We start from the raw sequence: 19,362 nt of genomic DNA, 5'->3' as shown, positions 1-19,362 counted from the left end.
AGCTGAGAGTCTCCTCAACGAGCTGCCACAGCCATGATAATACTCTTTGGGTTGGCAACCAGTAACAGCTGAAACCAAAGGCGCCTAACACCTTCAGAGTCTCTTGGTATAAATAGGCTGAAACAGAAAAATACGAACTGCAGACTCACATAATTAGATTTTCAGTTGTACAAGATAATCGGGCATCTGCAGGGCTGTTTGCAAGATGATAGCAGTCCGTGCCTTCTGTCTCAAATTTCCCCATGGTCTTTATTCAGCAAACCAGTTATGGATGGGACAGGCTGTAACTTCAGTGCATCACCGTGTGTTTTGAGTTAAGCACATGCTTTAGTGCTTTGTGGCCCAGGACTTTTTATGGCAGCCTGGCTGTGGCAGGATCATTAGTCAAATCATTTAAAACGTGGCAGTACAGCACTTTGAGATTACTCAGTTCTTTACACAAATACAGTAAATCAGTGGGTTTCAAATTCTTCTCACTGTGTGGACCCCTAAATATTTGACAAAGGTGGTGCATAGCCCTGCAATCATTTCATAGAGAGAGATTCCTATGTACCTTACAAAAACCTCTCTTTACTTGTCATTTTTCCCTTGGGAAGAGTCCCCAGGCCTCCCATATGTCTGTGGACCACAGGCTGGAAACCGCTGCTGGAGATAACTTAATCCCTTATTAAAAATCTAAATGATCTCTTCTGTTTATGTGATGTACTTTCTATCTTCAGAATATTTATGCAAGCTAGCAGCACGCTGGCAGGTAGAGACATGGGGAGGTGACAGCATTAATACTGCATTTTTTCCACTGGCATAATTAGTAGGCCAAGTCTATAAATATTTACATTAAATCTGTCAGGCATCACACCAACCTCACTGATAACTTCAGGGGTGTCTTACTATAAACTGCATTAATGCCTCACTATTTTGCCATCAAGTAACACATAAAATGCTCCTTCAAGCTAAGCCACTTTGAGTAGGTTGTTTTTATCTCTTTCTCATTTGGGTGCAGGGTTTAAAGACGCTTCAAGCATCAGAACTGTGGCTCAGGGACTGTTCTATTTTTCTGTTATTGAGCTATCATTTGTATTAGTGCCAGCGCTACCAAAAATATATGAACCTTGCAAGCATAAACCTTAAGTTGATGTCGACATAACTATCTGCCTAACTGCTATTATTCCTCAGAACTGGCAGGGTTATGAGGATTAAAAAAACCTACCAGAGCTCTTTGTGAAGATGAAAACAAATTAACCCCCCTCAAAGCTTCGGTATCTTTGCAGCTGGAGACTGCAACATGTAGGGACTTCCATTTTGTGCAGAAGATCCAAGACACCTCAATCCATGAATTTCTACATAAAGAAGAGATTTACAAAAGACAGGAAAGTTCCTTCTCTACCATTTATACCTGCCCTGACTTTTGACAGCATTTTCTAGAAGCAGCTAAAATTTATTTAGTATGCTGAATTATCAATATTCATAATTAATTTCATTTAACAAATAATACCTATTTGCATACAAAATGAAACTTGAGATTTTCATGCTGTGCAGATTTCCAGGAACCCAGTCAAGCATTCCCCAAACCTTCCTAAAAAATTCAGGGCAAACCAAATATGCAGAAAAATCAGCACATAAACGCAGGTGTGGGTGCACCTGGAGTGGAGGAAGAAGTCAAAATGAAAATTTTATTATCTGAAATAATTAAGAAATCCCTTGGTTTGAGCTTTCCCTCCAAATGGCTTCTTTTAAAATCCATTAAATCTCTTGAAGTATCACAATAGAATAAATATAAATGTTTAAATATTTTTAATGTCTCAACTGAAAGAAATCATCCGCCAAATTATTATTTTAAATCGCCCTCAGCTTTAAGAGTCTTTTAAGAGATCTCTCAAGTACCTGTGTGCAAAGGGAGAAGCCAAGACTCATTTCAGCTCCATCTCCTTAAACGCAGAATCGAGGGAGCTGATGGATTAGAAAGTTAACTATTTTGGGTCAGGAACAGCAAGCTGAGGGAAGGCAACTATTGGCATTCCTGATGGATTCACCCAGCCCTGAGCACCCCGAGAGGATGAAGGGCAGTGTAATGAGACATGGAGGGGGTTCCCCAAACTTTCGTAGGTAGTGGCAGTAGTTGTCGGGCCGGAATGCTTCAGTGAAGGGAGAAAACCCTGCCCTGTGTGTGTGTGCAGGGAGTGAAGGTCTGACTTGATGGCAGGGAGCAAAATCCTGTTTAAGTGCTGGGAGTGCTGAAGGCACACAGGTCATCAAGTAATCACACAGGGCTGAGATGGACTTGTCGGACAAGTGAAAAGGAAATGGGAGAAAATTAAATGTGTGTGTGTACAAGACTGTGTGCTGGAAGCAGCCAGACACATCCCCTTACATCCTCACCCACTGCCCCAGTTTCTTCACAGGAGATAAATGTGGCTACATTCTAGGAAGAAGCATAAATATAGGGTCAGTCATGAGATCAAAGATCTGCTAATTCTTGGAGACTGAAGAGGGGCAGAGCTGCTCTCGTAGACAGGCGTTCCAAGGATGCTCTGAATTTCATGCAGGTGAGAAACTCCAGGAACAGCAGAGGCGACCCTGGAGACCTTGACTCACACAACACTGAGTTATTTAGACCTGAGTACTAAATTTTCCCTTTCTATTCATCCCAGGCTTTGCAAATAGTACAATAACATAAACAAATCAAAGGAAACACAACAGAAAGGTCCTGGTTTCATGGTAATGTTACAGGTGAGCTGGGCAACAGCAGGTTAGGGCAGGAGTCAGTGTTGCTTGCACAAGGCCAAAAACACAACGTCAGTTCAAGTGAAGGATTGAGCTTTTATGAGAGGCCAGATTCAGAGAGCTGCTGCTCAGGGTCTGGAGTTCAGAAACATTCATATCTCTGCTGCTGCTATGAGACAAGGATCAAAGTGGCAAAAAGTCATCACCAAAGGCACCTTCCACTGCACAGGCTCAGGAGAGCTGTAGGCAAGGGAGGGTGGAGGATGGAGGTACCCAGCATGCCAGAACAACAGCAGGCTCACGCTTACCTATGCACACATTGATGTGCAACATCTACACTGAGAGCAGCCTTCTCCTAAGGCTCTTTTCTCCTTAGGGTCCAAACCTGCAGACTCCCTGAGCCCATATGCAGATGGCAGTGTTCCCAACCCAAAAGCTCTGTGCTGTGCTCCTTTCCCCACAAAAGCTGCAGCAGTGTTTACCTGTCAGCCAAAAAGCCACAGCCAGGACCTCTCCCAGCTCACCCCTCTACCCCAACTGCTGCTTTGTAATTATTTTGATGTTTTCAGCCATTTTCAGGCTCTTCTCAGGAACAATTTAAGGCCAGCAGAGCTTGTTAATAGGTAGAACGGAAAGCGTTCCTTTTCATTTCTCTGGCACCATTAACATAATTATCCTGAATAATTCTTAAACTACGTGGGCTGTAATTTCTAGGCAATATTACTATTACAGAGCCCTGTTCTTCCAGCCAGCATGTGTCATATTTCCCATCCAGAGGTTATTTATCAATAATCAGAAAGGTCTTAATTTACAAACAATAGGGTCTCTTCATTTGCAGCATGACAAGGGAGCAGGATGGGTTTCATCAGGCAAAAAGATCAGCCACGTCCCTGGCTTCTACTCCTCTGGCATAAGAAATTCAAGGGGAAAGAAAAAATAACACTGCAAAGATTAATTCCATACAGATCTGAGAGCAAATATTCAGTTGGCAAGGCCAATAATTGTTCTTCTATTAAAGTCTTAACAGTATCCAAATTCATTACTCTTATCTCAGCCTTGGTTCTTTCAGAAATCAGGTTCAAGGCACAGAGCTGCCCTCTGAGCTTTGCTTAAATATGTGCCTTGACCACGGCACATTGTCACCTCAGCCTGCAATAATCATCTTCTGGGGGAACATTCAGTTTCTGTGCTAGGTCTGTTGTGGTGGACAGTTTTTGAGCATGGACATGCCACCCTTACATTTGATGCAGAGCAGTTTCTGGCCAGGCAGAGCTGTTCAGCAGCATGTGCTCATCACAGCCTTTCCCTTTCCACTCCTGACTATTTTTATTCTGTCAAGAAAGAAGCTCTGCTTGTTCTTACACTTAGGTATCCTATTATATCACAAAGTTTAACACCACCCAATGCTCCCAAATTTGGCTCCACAGAACAATTTCCGTAGGCAGCAGATCTGTATTTTCTCAGAGCAATTAGCAGGACTCTTGCAGAACACTAACGAGGTAGTCTGTCAGAAGCCCTGGACATGGCCATCTGTTTTAACAAGCTCTGGGGTGTCATTCTGGACAGCAACACTTCTGCATGATCCTGTGAGACTCCTGAGATGTGCAGCAGTGACCTTCATCCATAGTAGCTGATCCAAAGGAGAACCCTTGCCCTCCTCTTCCCGTGGCAGCATTAGTCTCTCACCATCAGGCTAGAACTATCCAGATCACACTAGACAGAGCTGAAGACACTTTTTACAATGAGGATGGTGAGGCACCAGAACACGTTGCCCAGAGAGGTCCCTGCAAACATTCAAGGCCACGCTGGGCAGGGTTTTGACCAACCTGATCTAGTTGAAGATGTCCCCAATCATTGCACGGGGGATGGCCAAGATGACCTTTAAAGGTCCCTCCCAACCCAAACCATTCTGTGATTCTAAAACCTGTTGTACAACATCTGCTGTGGAATAAGCAGCAAGGAGACAACAGATCTGGTAGCCAAAATGGTGAGAAATCTTTGGCCAAATTCTGCAAATTCTTTCTCTCTTTTTATATTCTGCAAGAGGTGCTAAGGCACGTGCTGTTCGTAAAGCAGCTCCTGACAGAATGCAGATACTTGGAGCTGTAGCACATTACAGAATGATTATGCTGATATATCAACAAATGCACACATACTCACATATTTTGAGTTTCCACAGAGAATACTGGGGAAGGTTGAAAAAGCAAATTGATAGGAAAATTAAGCTACACTGAGATTGTGTCAGAGGCAAGGAAAAAAGACGCAATGGCTTGAGAAATAAATGCATGTTCGTATGTCAGTAATCACACCTGACCTTTGCCAGAGAACTCAGTGTGGGAGAGGCATATTGGTGAGGATATGTACTCCAAGAACCATGAAAAGGCCATTGTACAAAAATTCCAGACCTGGATTTATCTACAGAGATACACTCAAGGGCCTCTCAATCTTAGCATCTCTGCTTCAGTTATCGGCAGGATGTTGCAAAGGGTAAAAAGCCATTTAATTGGGAATTCCCTTTATTTCTGTAGCTATTACCTCTCAATTTCTGAGAAGATTGCTTGTGTTTTCCTATACCTAACCAGGTTTTGGAGCCTAGGCTAGGGGAATTTCCTGTGGGCTCAACAGCATCCATAAAGCCTGCAATGTCCAAGAAAGTTGCTGAGACCATTTGTACTTGGTCTGCTCTCCTCTTCCAAATATTTATCTGATTCAGCAGCTGGTAAGGTTTAACTGGCCCTGTAGTGTCAGAGGGGGCTGCTGCTGCTGCTCCCAAATCTCTCTGTGACCCCAAGAGTCATGCTAAGGATGGCTGTAACAATGTTTGGCCCCATTAGAGTACAGAAGAGAGAATCAAATGTCCTGTCCCTTCCTCCACAGAGCCAGCATACAATTTGGTTCCTGGCACTGTCTCTTTATCCTTTAACCTTATAGCTATGGTCTTGGATTACCTGTGAGCACACCAACTCTAGCAGCCTCCACCAGCACGGCACTGCAGAAATCTTCACTGCAGAAGCAGAGGAATGGAATGAAGTTCCTCTTACAATGCTCATTTCTACATGGCAGAAAAGTAAGAGGCTCATTCTGTGACTCCTCTGCGTGAGCAAAACATCCTGTGGTTTGGCAACAGCAGGATCTTCTGTTCATTAGTAGGACACAGGGAAAACCTTGCCACATTCGTATATTTTGAAGTGGAATTTCATCACTGCTGTGATTAATGTCAACATCATTTCTGCCCTAAATTCTCCATTCGCTGAGGCTAAAAATACCTTCCTGGATTTCCTGATATTATCTATCCAATGAGAATCACAAAGGGAGAAAGGGCAAGGAGAGGAGAGGAAAGGAAAGAGAGGTGCTTTTTGTCTTTCATCCAGACTTTCTTTTTGGGCAAAGTAGCTGTCAGGGAGGTAGAAGAGATGTTCCAAAAATGTGAGGGATTTTACCTGCCCACATTTCTCCCCAGGTTACAACAAAAGTTTATGTGGATGCTTCTCAAGGAGTAGAAGAGTTTTCATGTTATGCCTCACTCAGAGATACATTTACAATTATAGTTTAACTCTGTGAAGTCACTAACTGGTAGCTAAAAAAAGTTTATTTGCTTCTGCTTTTTTTTTTAAGTGCCCTTGTGTCTTATTCTCATTTTCCAGATCTGTCCTGCCTTCTCCATTTCTGTGGGTTAGGGACATAGTCAAGCTGGTGTAAACTCTCCCTCCACAATAGCAGGAAACATGCAAAGTGAAAAATCCCTTTCCTACAAAACCTCTTTCCACATGCAAAGACAAGGGTCTAGAGGGGAAGCCCTATGAGAAGCAGCTGAGGTCACTTGGTCTGGTCAGCCTGGAGAACCGGAGACTGAGGGCAGAGCTCATCGGGGTCTGCAGCTCCTCCCGAGGGGCAGCAGAAGGGCAGCTCCGAGCTCTGCTCTGACAGTGACAGGACCCAGGGGACGGCCGGAGCTGTGTCAGGAGAGGTTTAGGTTGGATTTCAGGGAAAGGTTCTTCCCGCAGAGGGTGCTGGGCACTGCCCAGGCTCCCCAGGGAATGGGCACGGCCCCGAGGCTGCCAGAGCTCCAGGAGCGTTTGGACAGCGCTCTCCAGCACGGGGTGGGATTTTTTTGGATTGTCCAGTGCAGGACCAGGAGTTGGGCCTCAGTGATCCTTGTGGGTCCCATACAAGTCAGGATATTCTACGATTCTATGGTTCTAATCAATGGCTGGGTGTTTTTGTAACCCTCCACCTCACAGGAGACCAGCACAAGAGAAATTTACTCTGAACTGTCTGTGAAAACATATACACGTATTTAAGAAGTGTGATATCTAAGTCACAAGAAATGCATTGTAGCAGTGGGGTTAGATGTGAATTCTGTAGCAACTGTTTCTCAGTTCCAGAGCATCTGGCCGGAGCAGCACTGGGCTGTGTTCACATCAGTGCTGCTGAGCAGAGCCTCCTCCTCCTCTCACCCCTACAGCTATTTATCATCATCATCACACAAATCTGGGAGCAGCTTAGCACGGTGGCACACAAGTCTCCATCCTGACTGAGGTTAAACCGATCTCCCTGCAGCACAACAGTACAGCCAGAGCCTTTCTTTTAACCTAAATCACCCAGGTAGTTACTTGGCTTGAGTGGGAGCAGGTGGGGGAACACATGTTGGGAGCACAGTCTGGAACAGTCACAGAGTTTTATGGGTTCATCATCCCAACACATAAACTTTCTCCCAGTAGGGCTCCTTTTCACTTCCCTGTTTTTATTATTGTACAGCAAGATCTGAACGGCAAATCTCTCAAAGGTTAACAGGCCTGTCCAGAAAGTGCAAGAAACAGATGGGCTACAGTCTATGAATTTTAATGCTCTACATTACAACAACTTGCTATTTCTGTACTGGAGAGCAGTCCACAATCAGCACTATTTCAGTAACTGTGAGAGATGACAGAGGCCATGGAAAGGTGCAATAACAGTTGTAAGACAACCTGTCTGCAAATAATAGTAAAAGACCACCATAAAGATGGGATGGCAGAGAAGGGAAATAACACACGAGGGAGATTCAGAGAAACCCCAGCAAGGACATCTCCACCTGCTAAAGCCTGGGGAACCAAAGGAATGTTGCTGTGCTACAGCAGGTCAGCACATTTCAGACAGATGGTGAAATTAGTGTGAAATTAGTCCAACTTGCTTTGAGAGGAAGCCCTGCTGGTGTTCACCTAAGAGAAAGGACACCTTAATGCTGGAAGTTACAGGCTGTTGCAAGCAAAAGGACAGAAATGCACCCATACACTCTGCTTAGCCACTGGATGTTGAAGCTGGCCTTGTGTTTTGAAGCAAGCAATGCTTGCAGGCACTGAAACATCTCTACCAACACATTTTAGGGGAAGGGAAGGGAAGGGGAAAGGGAAAGGGAAAGGGAAAGGGAAAGGGAAAGGGAAAGGGAGCTGGCTACCAGTGATGCCATGATGATTTTTTTCCTTTTCTTTTATACCCCTTTTATATACCTTTTTATAACTTCTGTATTCTTAGTGGGTTTTAGCCTACATTCTTGGACTTATTTGTCAAGCTGAGAGACTAAACATTTTAGAAGCTTCATAGTTAGGGACCAAAGTGCTCCAGACACCAAGGTCCTCTCCAGAACACATTTTGTAAACTAAGACAGAACCATCCAGGGGAAGGTTCCTTGGGGAGGGGGGGCTCATTCAAGCCTCTCATTGGGGAATCTTTGATAGATATGCTAATTAGTAAAACCTATAATGTTATCCCAGATCTTTTGGGGGTGTGCATTGTGGTGGGCATTGAGGTGCATTCGACCTGGATGTGTACACCTAAGGATCCTTAAAATAAATACCAAGGTAAAAATCCCTTTTTCCCTTCTAACCGTGTTTGATTCTTGATTTTAAGACCACGAAAAGGCATCACCAGGACACACGTGTTCAGCTCTTCACTCACTGCAATGAGTCTGCACCGCAATAACGCCTCATACACCAGGACCCAGAGAGAGCTTAGCCCTGCCTGTCCCAAATTATTTGCATTTCTATAGAAAGACAAACACAAGGATTCCTTAAAGATAAAATTTGTCACAATTAGGTGTTGGCATTTCTTCAAAATTGCCTTAAATACTTCAATCTCAAGGAAATGTGGTTGAAAATGAAGGAAAATTATGCTGATTAGTTGCTCATAATTAGATAGATTCAATAAAACCTGGTGCTTAGCATGTTTTGCATTTATACAGTCTGTATACAAAATTAACCTCAAAGATATCTCTATCATTTTTTTAGTCCTTTGCTATCAAGCACATCTGATCTGGAAAGGATCATCTTCATAAACAGATATCTCTTGAGGATTATTTAAAATCATTACTTTGCCCACAAAACTGTTCCCCCGGCGCTCCACTTTTCCCTTCTGCTATCCACGTGCAAAGCTTGGAGAATTACAGATCTTAACTTGTTCTGAGAAGAAACTGGTGATTTTTGTTGGAAGCATGGTTATTTATGAAGGAAGTAAGTCTTGTTCCTACAGTGGGGAGAATGTGGAGGGGAAAAGAAAAAAGGCAGTGTCCCACTGCTCCAAATGTCTCTCAACCAGCATTCAGCCAAAACATTTGCTTGGAATGTTACCTGCTTCTTGAATCTAAAAGCAAGGATAAGTATGTACATCTCAGCACAAAACGTGTCTTACCCAGGGAGCACTGATGAAGATAAAGCTACTGGCAGACTCATAAACCCTACTGCCAAAGTTTACTTCCTTCTCCTGGTCCAGATAAAGAAAATCCTGAGGAGCTAATCAGCAATTGACTGTTCTCCTATGCAAAATGGCCCTTGTGTCATGGAAGTCCTATTAATTTTCTTGGAGCCCACAAAATTAGCTAAAAATGCTTATGTAGATTAAAAAAGACAAAAGATATTTATGGAGCTTTTTTCTCTGCAGAGCAGTCAAATATGTCTTCAACCCTATATATAAGCACCTCTATTTACTACTCCGAGTAGCTGTGTTTTTTCTCTCTGTGAGAAATTTTTCTTCCTCCTTCAGAGCACCATCCCCCTTTCTAAGCCAGAAGAATATGAAATAAATATGGTACTGCACATAAACAGTGCACAATATAACAGAGCTTCTAAATTCAGAGTCAGCCGAAGATATCAAGTTTTTCTTTCTCAGTGATTGATGCCCTCTAGAAGAAATAATAATTATATGGCACAAGGAGGAGGAAAAAAGGCACGGTGAATAATATAAGCATTTAGTCAAATCATAACTGAAACAGAGGGGAAAAAAGGCTTTAAAACTGCTTAGCCAGAAAAAGACAGCATTATCTGTAAAATGGATGAAAAATAAACCCCCTCCAAGCAGAAAAGAACTTCAGAAATTTGTTATACGCTAATGCCATCTACCAGACATCAGTGGAAGTAACAGAAAGAAGTGTCAAAGAAGCCACAAACACAACAAGGATTAAGTACTTGTGCACAGCCCCAGGTCTTTATTTTCTTAGCAAGTACTGAATTCCAAACCTTGTTCTACCTTTTTTTTTTCCTTCTTAGAAAAGGGACTCCAGGGCATCCATGAATGCAAATATTTATAATTTCTTTTCATTGTCAAGGCTGCAGAAAAATCTTTGAAATTCCCCTTCCAACACAACTTTGAGGCACAATATTTATCCACACAACTTCGAACTATCATTATTGCAAGCTGGTGCTCTGTTATGCAATGAAAAAATCCCTTATTTTATGTGAAATTCCACATTGTCTCAGGGCCTCTTCAGCCTGCTCTGTCTTTATCAGTGAGTCCAGACTCAAAGAGCTTTACAGGTGGTTACACTGATCATTTAATCCCAGTCTTTACCTGTATGTGGAAACCAGTTTCCAAGGAGTGCCTGATAACTGTAAAGGAGTTTCTACTCACCTTCTTGTCCCAAATGGCCCTGATTTATACCCAGCTCTAAAACACAGCCCAAGGAGCTGTGCCAAACTTTTAACAACATGGTTGCTTTTCTAGGAGAAAGTTTTCCACTGCCACTTTTCAAGCCCAAAGCTCAGGTTTTACCAGTATCCATCAATGTTCCTTTTGGACATCCACCAGAAATAAACTGCAGATGCCTGATCAGTCTCAAAACTGAAAAATAGATGCAATTGCAAAATCTGCCACTGCCATGCCATGGACACAGAGTCCATCTGCTGATGCAGAAAGTGGGAGACAGAAAAAGCAATATCTGAAAGCAGCAGAGCACAATGTGGACCTGAACCATTTTGAGAGACTTGAGAACACTTCCATTTCAAAAGGAACATCATCTATATATGTCTTTGTTCTTTCAGACAAAACCTCGTTTCTTCCTAAACTGATCTACAACCTACCCCAAACTTCTCCCCAAACTTACCCCAAACTAACAAATTTTGTTCGCCTTTCAGTCCCGAATACCTCTTCAGGAAAATATTCCAGAAATTCTGACAATTGAAAAGAATCTAATTTTCTGTTTAAATGTATTCAGATCAACAACACGTCTTTGCATCAACTTTAGCTTTTTTTTTCCCGCCTTGAAAAAACTCCATAGTTTCAGAAGTATTTACTGATACCAACTAACAGAGGCGCTATCCAGAAATTCTGCCAGTATTTGTCTTTTTCTGCTCTTCCAGAAGGGCAGAAACAAAAGCTGTTTAGCTGCTACACTTGGTCTGTGCCTACAATGGAAAGGTCCAGTGATGAAGCCATACTGAATAGCCATGGGTTAAGAAATTGCAGCAGTTCTAGGAGCTGCTGTTGATTCAAGGTGAGAGGAATTGCACTGAGCTGGAGTTAGCTGGCAATGCACAAAGAGGAATTTCCATGTTGTCAAAAATCTTCCGCCGTGTCTGATTCTGGCATTATTTCCTACTGGCTTGCTAAGAAAAAACGAGCCCTCATCACACTCCTCTGGTGCTTTCTTTGCTCCTCAGATGAATATTCTGGGAGTGCAAATAAAATCTACAACAGCAGCAATTTATTTTCTGCCTCTCACAGGAAGGACTGGAGGCAGCCAGGCTTTTGTATCAAGAACTGGAAGCCTCCCTGCCAGCTCTCAGTTCCTCTCCTCCTTCTGCTCTTTGCATTCTGGGAGATCACAGCCACAAGGCACGCCAAGGCCACACCAACGTGGTGCTGGTTCTCAGCCCCATCTCTACAGTCCTAAGAGCCTGTCTGACACACAGGAAATTTAGCCATGAAGATCCAGACCCAGGCTTCCGAACAGCAGAGAGAGAATGCACACGCAGACCCAAACTGGGCAGAGAATCAATACTGGGGAGGAATATCTCATTATTATTGCAATACAAGTCTAGGATTTAAAAAGTCCATGTCAGAAGAACTGAGACACGCCATCACAAATTTTTTATCAGCTATCCATGGGGCTTTTAAGCTTCCAGCTTCCCAGAGTAACAGTTACACTTGAAACCATGAACTTTCTTTTTCTCTGCCTCCAAAATTGCAAACACACAGTGTAACAGTGCTTAAACTTGTTGGCCCTCCTCTCTTACAGAGCAGTCACTGCCTCTGTTTTACTTTTCTTTCCCAGGGTTCTGGCAGCACGTGGGTTAACGGGACAGTTATTTGAATGAAAGGCATTTCCAATAAATCAGCAGATAGCAAAAGGGAAAAAGCACTAGAGTAATCTTTTCTGCTCACAGTTTCATTATGCTCTTGGCTTTGAGCCATTATAAGGTAAATCAGTCAAGTCATGTTGCACAGACATTTCTGAAAGAACAGTTTTTTAAATCACTTGGTAAGCCACTCTCCCTGTTTTGAATGGAGAATCCTGCTTATTTTGTATGGCACTTTATGCCCATTTAGAAGTTGTGAAAAGGAGAGCTGCAGTCAGAGCTGGAGCTGTGTGATTTGGCTGCAGAGGGCTTTCCCCATAGCCCACATCCTCCTTTCCCTGCTGCATCAGGCCTGATGACAGCACCCCAACAAATGGACACCCACTCCCTCTCCAGTTCCCTTTTGGCAACAAACCTCACAATAATGCTGACCAAAGAAGGGATCACTGCTTGTAGTACCTTGGCCTGGGCAAGTCTGCTCAGCTGGTGACATTCTCTAGGGCTCTCCCCAGCTTTTAATTTCCATCTGGTGTTCTCTCACCACTCGCTGGCTCATGGCTCCTCGACAAACATGGAAAAATGCAAAAATGCCCTGCTTTCACCACTGGGAAGACTATCCTGGGATGAAACTCCCAGAATAAGGAAATGGAGGCTACTGGCAAAAATATTACAGTTTTGACAGTCTCTTCATGCTCTTTCTCCCCCACAACACTGGTGTGATCAAGAGGAGGCAGAACAGTGATGCAGCAGCAGCAGAACATCGTGGACAGAGAAATGGGGGATGCAGACAAGGCAAATACCACATAGCTGCAAATGGCCTTGAAAGCACCAGCTTGTCCCTGCACAAACTGTCTCCCAGCCATTCTAATGGCTTCAAACATCACACAGTGTCACTAATGTTCAGTATTTTTCCTTTTACAACTCACAGCTTTCAACTAAATGCATTCATCCTATTTCCCCCCCCATTCCCACGCTGTACCCCCCCAAAGTCACTGAAAGTACCTTTACCTTAATGATTTGGAGTCTCACACAATTTACTGAAATACTGAGCATCAGTTATAAAAGCCACACATAAAAGCCAAACACACTATAAGAATCTCAGGTTAACACAGCAAAAGCATCCTCACAGGCACTCCAGCTGAGAGAAATCCCAATTAATGCGTTACACAGAAACACAAGCTCTTCATGCTTAACCCTCAGATTTTAAGTGGGACCTCAATGTTTGCTGAAAGTAGCTGTGGCAAACTTTAAACATCTAATTTTTGACTGTTCAGAACAGAGTGATGGCTGCCTGCTTTTGCCCTGCAACCATCCACCAACCTCTCACTCGGCCTAGGTTAGCACAGCAAGCAGCTACTGCAAGAGGCAGAGACTCCTCACCAGTTTCTAAACTAGTTGACAGACACTTCCAGCTGCTTTTCAATGCATATTCCACTGTCAATCAAAATTACAGGGTATAATTAAGCAGGGAACAGCCAAGCAATGTCTGTCTTCTACCCAAGAACCCAATGAACAGATTAATTTACCAGCGAAATAGAGTAAGATGAATTCCTCTAAAAATAAACCCCTGAGAGACAAGGCACCAGCAGTTTCTTTCCTATCTAGCAGCAGGTTAAATATTGTATTTTTTCTGCAAAGCAGAGTTTCAAAAGCTGTCAAGAACTCAAACCTTTCTGTATCATCCCATATTAATACCGGTGATCTCTGTTCAACTTACAAATTGCAAATTCAGCTTGTGGAGACATCAGTGGGTCCTTCAGCCTCATGACTGGGGTAACATAAATGGCACCACATGTCAGAAGGATGATGAGGTGCCACACAAACCACTGCAGAGTTGGCATAACCTGCCCTGAGCTGTTGTAGGTTCCTGCGATCTTTTAAATATCTTGCTCTACCTGACATTTCTTTGTGCAGTAGGTATTATATTCACTTTGCGTCGCTGAACTTTAATTACTTTGACAACTTGCAGGGGACTTTTTAAATAATATTTGATTTAATCAACAGGTTTTTTTCATTGTAATGTTCGGTAGCAGCAACAGATCATGCTAAGATAATGAAAAGCATTGGAGCAGCTGAAAACTTAATTAAAACACGTAAAAATTAATTATACCGCTCATCATTGATTTTGTCTGAAAAGGCTGATATTGCAAATAGGAAATCAAAAGCAGGGAGGTCATGTAGAGAATCGCTGATGTGAGAGTGATAAATTACAGAAAAAATACATCCAGCCTGAGAGGAGCCATTCACTCCAGGTCGACGATCCCATGCTGAGCTGAATTCCATCCCACATCACTAAATTGCCAATCAAGCATCAATAAGGAGGCTGATTAAGGTGAAGCCAGAAGAATGGGGTGCACGGAATAGAACTGTTATGTAGAATGTTGTATGTGAGATCAGAATCACACGATTAATAACGTCAGCTTTTACAGGATCTTCTTCTGCCTCTGTGCCAAAAAAAGAAACAAACCAACCCAAAAAAGAGTTTAGTAGTGTAACTGTGAAATGCCACTCCTCAGGCTCTCCAGAAATGCCTCAGATGTGTGCCTGGATTAGGACTACACTACCTGGTGTTGCAAAAAGGGATTAAAGCATCACTTAATGCCCATAACTAACCAGGACCCTGCTCACGCCTGCTATCAGTCCCAGTGTTAGGGAGGCAAGGGGAGCACAGCCAGATGTTCTTACCCTTTCTGCTTTATTCTGAAAAGAAGAATGTACTGTCCTCTAGTTTAAATAATAATTCTCTCTCCCTCCTGTCAGTTCCTGAACTTGTTTATAAAGCATATTATATCCTACTTTCACTTGAATCAGTAGAGCCAGCTAAGGTACCCTTTGAATAAAATACCACAGTACAGAAAGGCCAACTTGGTATCAGCATAAATTTTATCCAGAGCTCTACCACAGACTCCTTTGGGCAAGTCACTTAACTACTCCGAGCCTAAAGTCTGGAATGAAGGAAATACTGCTTTATCAAACTCAGCAGAAAGACTATCTAATATTTATAAAGCACTTTCTGATCCTCCAGTAAAGACCATGGAAATGTAAAGAAGTACTGACCCAGATAAGGATTAAGAGCAGAATCTTTTTTCCAGTGAGAGCTCTCAAATGACCTTGCAATGTTAGGATTTATTTTCAAGGCAAAGGAAGATCTGTCAGGTCCAGGAGCCATGTTTTGCTCGAACTGCAGATGACTTGCTATCAACAAGGAAACAAGTTTAGTCACTGATCCAAGTGTCAGGAGCTGCCAAATCAGTGCTTTGATGAAATGTCAGGAATACTAACGTGGTTTCAGGGCTGCACTGATTGAACAGCCGAAATGGAATCTGGTCACATTCTTTTATTCCTCCAGGAAAATAACAAACAACCAGCAATATATACATTATATACCCTTCTTCAATTTCTTTGAAGTTGAACAAACTAAAAAAAAAAACCCATCTAAACCTGTAAATATTTCCACTTCTGTGGTTTAAAGGAGTCTGATCTCCACATGCTGGAACTTCAGGAGTGCAAAGATCCCATTTAATGAGAGAACTTAAAAATTCAAGGATTTTTCCACACGGGTAACTGCACCTTGTGCAGGAAGATACTCTGCAAAGGGAGTCCTCCAGTCATAAGGCTGCTCATGGGAATCAAAACACAGTATTTGACATAATAGAATGTTCAAAGGACAGGAAGAAGAAAGCAGGCACACTCAGAAAAGATGACTGTATGTTTTAAGACTATTTTTTTAGCCAACAAAAAAACCAAAACCAAATGACAACAACTGATAGCTTTCATTTAAATTCATGAACCTAATCTCAAAGAAATCTCTCTTTTGGTTAAAGCAACCAAATGTTTCTAAATAAAATATTTAAAATATTCATATGCTGTTGTCAGAAATACTCTGTGGGGAAAGAATGACCATCAAATCTTTGTCATAGCAAGAAAAGTGCTGAAGAATTTCAGTGCCGGGAGAAACTGCAGATGCCTCACATGTTGGGCAACTGTAAGAAATTCTGCCCCAGCTATTAAACACAGAATAAAAAAACCTGTGTAAGAGCAATTCCACGCTTTGTACTCCTGCTCATCGCATTGCCCACACAGGAAGCGTAACTAAACAGACTCAAAATCATCTCCTTTGTTAAGAAAGGAGTGTGCTGCACCTTCCCTTTCTGCACCCCCAAGGACTGGTAGGGAGACGCCTGGAAAGGAGCAGCAGGTGCAGCCAGGGCTCTGCAGGAGCAGGAGTGGTTTGCTGCTGAGCAGCAGGGATGATATTTCCCATGGGAAGTGTGTTGATAAAAGCTGGCTGGGTTATTGCAAAAACACAACTCTCACAGCAGACACCACCACCCACCTCTCTGGGTGACACCCTGCAATGCACTTACCCTGTACTGACACAGACTCGAGTGTTTCTCACACAAAGGAGCCTTTATGTGCAACATATAATTGGTCTCAAGTTTTGGCACATTATTTAAGCTAATTATCTGTCCTGCACTACACACTGAGGAACACTGAGGAATTCCTACTGTGGAACTTGAAAACCCAAATAACATCCCATTGCCAGCATGGCATTGATTCATTTTGTAATTCAACCTGGACAGCACTTCCACAGGAACGAAAATAAAAGTATCTCCTGCCAGGAGGGCACTGCCAGGTCTTTTATAAATACTACAGAAGTTTCCCAAGCAGGTGGCCCATCAAACTCAAATAATTGATCCACATCAGTTTGACCTGGAAATTCAATAGTACAGCACATCATTACAGCAGTCAACATAAGAGGAAAGTCCTTGTGGTTTCCCCTCCAGCCAGCACTTGAAAGGAAACTGAAAAGCTCTGCTCTCTTTTCAGCTTGGCACATGCCTCCTTTGAGCTTTTCAGGGGAACAGCAAATACTAACAACCCCTGTGAGAGGCCCCTCCTCTAAGACTTACCTGCTTTTCTGAAACATAACTTCATTACAATATTCTCTTTTTCATTATTGGAAACAGTTCAGTGTGGACAGAAGTAAATAAATACACTTGGCAGGTTCAAGCAGTGCTGTTAAATGCCCCATTTCCTCTTGAAATGCAGAGTTTTAATGGACAACTTTCCTCCCATCCAACCGTGGCACAGTTCTCCTGGCGGCACTGCTGCCACGGTGGGGGTTAGTGAAGGGCACTGATTCATCTCTGCACGTAGATTTAGCAGCTGAAAATCACTACTGCCTCAAACCCACCTGCCAGAGGGACAAACACCCCAGTGGGGACATCTCGGTGGATGGGGTCACCACTGCTCAGAGCCTGACTCCCAGTTACAGTGGTTCCCCGTGGTCACACACAGACGTGACTCTGGATCTCCTCCATCACTGCTCTTCCCTGAGTCAATCACAGCCTGATTAAGTTTGTTATAATTTTTGCTTAAGCATCCAAGCCTTAAATTTCCAGCAGTTTGGCTCCCTGTGAAATAGTGAAGTCACTCGCCAACTATGCAATAGGACTAAGAAAAGATAAAAGTGATGTCTGAACCATTGCAAGCACAGAAGGAAGTTCTATCAGCCTCAATCACTCCATGAATTATTTACTGAATTTGCACAGGAAAGTCAGAGGAAATACAGCTATTAAGGCAGCAGCCCACAACCTGTACTTTGCCTGTAAGATCTTTCAGTGCTACCAGCAGCCAGGGAAAATCAAGAAGTTTCCACCAAAACAGTAAAAAAAGGCAAAGCCTGATCCTGCCTATGGTGTTTGCTCCTTCAGTTTCACACGCCCATGGCCCAGGAAAGGTTGCAGACCACTCCACTACGGAGACACCACTATAAACTATCATCTACCAAACCTATTTCTTCTCTTATGATAAGCATTTCTGTTCTTAGGGGTTTTTATACTCATTTGGAAACTACACCAGCAGCTATACACATAACACTTCCACAGATGCCTACACAAGTTGTTTCAAAACACTGCAAACAGTGCAGCAAGCTGGGTAGGGCGGGTGCTGCTTGCCAGGCAGGAGAGGAGGGCTGGAGATGCCAAACTCTGTGCTACTAAATACCCACCACAGCACTGCCTGAGATTCCTGGCTGGAAAACAGCTTCTCCACGTGTGCTGAAGTCAGCCCAGGGACTGCAGCATGAACTGTAGAATGAACAAGACCTGTGGCACCCACAGGGATCCTCTGCTGCTCACAGCCAGATCCCAGCTGACAGGCACAGAAATGCTGGCACTCCAGAGAGCAAGGAGTGAGAGAATTCTCTCTTCCCATCTCCTCATTCTCACTACACTGCTGGACTCAAGATGCAACCCCACAATGCTGCAGTGGATGAGGAGCCCTGTCACAGGCCTCCGACAAACCCTTGGGTGCGATGGCTTCATTCCTAACCAGGCAGATCACCTGCAATGAGAGTGGACCCTGCAAGTGTTGGGACCTTTTCCAGCTGAGAAGGATGCTAAAGACAATTTGGACACTGGACCACTGCTAGAAACAAGTTTGGGAGCTTTGCTGATTTGACTTCAGGATTTTTCTCCCCCCCACAAATTTTAGGCAGTGGTGATAGTGGGATCAGACCTAACATCCCAGTGCTCCCATAAGTGATCCCAGGGCAGCTCTTCATGGAGCTCATGTGGGTTAAATCACCTCCTCTGCTCCCTCAAGGGGAATTCTGGGTGCCTGTGCTCCCACCTAAACCCTCCAGTCAATCTAATCAAAGTCAAAGAAAGTCAGGGAAGGTCAAAGAACATCAGCCGAAATGACATCAAGCCTTTATTTTTCAGTTTCCACCTTCATAAAATAGGTATAATCATACTTACTTACTTTCAAAGAGAATTGTAAGGCTTAATTAGATAATTAACATGAAAGTGCCTTTCAAAAGCCTATGTACACACAAAGCACTACTGTATTATTAGTGTAGGCAGGCATGGGGAGCTCTTAGAGATTTTCTAACAGGTTATTTGTTATTCTGGGAGAAGTCTTTAGCTGCATACAGCAGTAGTATAATTATTATCATCAGATTCACTTCCTAAAGATATTTATGAAACACTATGAAAAAAAAAGCACCCAGTTAAGTAGCATGGAGCTGAGGTTCTGTTTTGTTGCACATGCTGATTAGGAATGCTGTTAAAGTGTTGTTTTGCCGTAGTGG

The 19,362-nt window shown here is 43.1% G+C and overlaps 1 protein-coding gene across 2 annotated transcripts in view; it reads right to left on the bottom strand.

Annotated features, from left to right (window-relative positions):
* Window positions 1-19,362, bottom strand: part of LOC121657814 (delta-sarcoglycan) — a 256,422-nt gene that overhangs the window by 130,004 nt on the left and 107,056 nt on the right. The gene's annotated exons all lie outside the window — the stretch shown is intronic.

The sequence above is a fragment of the Corvus kubaryi genome, unplaced genomic scaffold, assembly GCF_017639235.1.
Source record: "Corvus kubaryi isolate FWS band 111438036 unplaced genomic scaffold, C.kubaryi_AGA036_p1.0 split1-37374, whole genome shotgun sequence".
Classification (NCBI taxonomy): Eukaryota; Metazoa; Chordata; class Aves; order Passeriformes; family Corvidae; genus Corvus; species Corvus kubaryi.
The sequence above is the reverse complement of the archived record's forward strand: the minus strand, read 5'-3'. Positions and strand labels throughout refer to the sequence as shown.